This window comes from Palaemon carinicauda, chromosome 6, assembly GCF_036898095.1.
Source record: "Palaemon carinicauda isolate YSFRI2023 chromosome 6, ASM3689809v2, whole genome shotgun sequence".
Classification (NCBI taxonomy): Eukaryota; Metazoa; Arthropoda; class Malacostraca; order Decapoda; family Palaemonidae; genus Palaemon; species Palaemon carinicauda.
Window position 1 is genome coordinate 82689967 of NC_090730.1, and position 2500 is coordinate 82692466.

A 2500-nucleotide genomic window follows, 5' to 3' on the forward strand; every position below is an offset into this window, starting at 1 on the left:
TTTTGAGAGTTTAGATGGGAAAAAATATGAGAATTGATATAAATGGAGAATATCTCAACAACTTAAGATTTGCAGATGGATTAGTTATATTTAGGGATTTATGTTAGGAATTGCGCAAGATGATAGAATATTTGAACTTATATGGGATTTGATATAAATGAAGAATACCTTAACAACTTAACATTTACAGATGGCTTAGTTATATTTAGGGATTTATGGGAGGAATTGCGTAAGATGATAGAAGATTTGAGCAGAGAAAGCAGATATATGATTGAAACTAAGATAATGTTGAATGAAATGTAGACACAACAAATAAGGGTTATTGGCAAACTTCTATAGATTGATAATGGATATACATACTTGGGACAGACAGTAAGTATCTTTAAAGAACCGAGATCCAAATTAATAGGATAAGAATGGGATAGAGAGCTTTTGGTAACCGAAATGAGATCATGAAGTCTAAAATGCCACTGTCTCTAAAAAACATATTTAAACAGGTATTCATACCAATATGCATCATCAACAGCTAGTTGCAGTTCAAAGAATGTTTTTTTCATATTTTTTAGCTAATTACACCTTAACCTTTCGAGAACGTAATCAGATAATAGGAACCTTTTATTTAGAACATTTGATGCACAGTATAATTTTCTCACGCTCAACAATGTAATTGGAAAATTTAAGGAAAGCTATGACAATCAAACTAAAATCTGTATCTAGAACCCGATGGAGTGCAAAAGAAGAGGCAGTTAATTCAGTTTGCCACTTGACGCCCTAGCATTTTTTAGTGTTGTGCGTGAAGAAGTAGAACTCACTAGCTTTTATTTTTCTAATCTCGTTACAATCAATGTTGCATTTTAAATGTTAAATATAAGCAGTTTCAGAAGCTGACTATTACTAGTTTTCATTTCTTTATTCAGTTTTAATGAAGTTTTCGGATTCATAAGCGCTATTACTCTACCTAATAGCCTATAACTAGCAAGTGTACAACACTAAAACTAGAGTGCATTTAAAAATTATCTCTAAAACTGTTCTTATTGATACTAATTTACACAATTACAATAGCTCAGAGCTTCAGAAATCATAAATCCCTATTTTACTTTTTTTGTGCTGAATAGTATTGGTAAGATATTTGTATCTCCCTCTATAATATAGGTATCTCTAAACTCCGCGACTTCAACTATGAAATCTGCGTCACTGTGAAGCCTGAGGGCATTTGAAAGATTTATCTAAAAATGTTTTTATCAATGCAATTATAAATCACTATTTTACTTTTTTGTGTGCAGAATAGTATTGGTAAAACATTTATATCTCCCTCAATAATATAGGTATCACTAAACTCCATGACTTTAACTATCAAATTTGCCTCACTGTGAAGCCTGAAGGCATTCAAAAAATTTATCTAAAATTGCTTTTATTAATGCTGTATTTCAAATACATCTTTTTTCAGAATAGTGTAGGTGAACCAATCGTAGTATACTTTCGTTGGTAGCAGTAAACCTCGTGATTATACCTTCTGGTAATAAATAATGATAGTTTTTTCATCATATTGCCAATTGAGTTATGGTGGTACAGATCCAGAATCCATAAGATTTATTTCAGGACAAAGGGCACCATTTTTTTAGCTTGACCTTAGCACCAGTAACTCGTTACGCTTCTGGAACCGATATACATTGCCAAAAGACGGTATTTCGAGTCTGTCTCGAAGCTAGGGAAGTTACTCTTTCTGTGTAGTAGGGGTCCTGTAGTAATGATAATGACGGATAGATTCCCTTGTTGGATTGGTGCCAAAAGAACGAAGCAGATTACAGATTTTACCCCAATAACAGATATATATATTTATATATATATATATATATATATATATATATATATATATATATATATATATATATATATATTATATATATATATATATATATATATATATATATATATATATATATATATATATATATATATATATATATATATATATAAAATGGTGCATGATAAATGGTTATGGAAATTAGAATCACCTAAGTTAAACTCAACAATGAAACCTGCCTTAACTAGAATAGTATTTCCGTTATGTATTCATTCCTCGTTTTTAGTTTTCTATCTATACTGTATATCTTCACTTTATGGAAGCTTGCTTCACAAGTTATTGAGTATCTCAGTTTTTCCATATTCTCCAAAAGAAAAAAAAAAAGAGTCGCACAATTAAAAACCAAAACCTAACAACATTACTTACACTAAAAAAGATGCGGCAAGTCTTTGGTGAACGATTTTTTTTTTCTTTCTGGAGTACGCGTAATTGGTTTAGTTTATTGTATACGTAGAGGTTGCAGCTCATTCACTCGTGGATAATTTTGACTTTTGGAACTTTAATCTTACATCCAGTGTGTTTGCGAAAGTGATATAATAGTGGCATTTGGGCTTTAACGTTATGTCCATTTCTCTAGATTTATAAGATTTTTTTTCTAATTATTATACAATTATTTTGAAACTCATAAAATCACAC

The 2500-nt window shown here is 30.2% G+C and overlaps 1 protein-coding gene across 7 annotated transcripts in view; it reads left to right on the forward strand.

Moving 5' to 3' along the window:
- The window catches only part of LOC137642582 (ankyrin-1-like), a 139871-nt gene that overhangs the window by 40378 nt on the left and 96993 nt on the right, over nt 1–2500 (forward strand). The gene's annotated exons all lie outside the window — the stretch shown is intronic.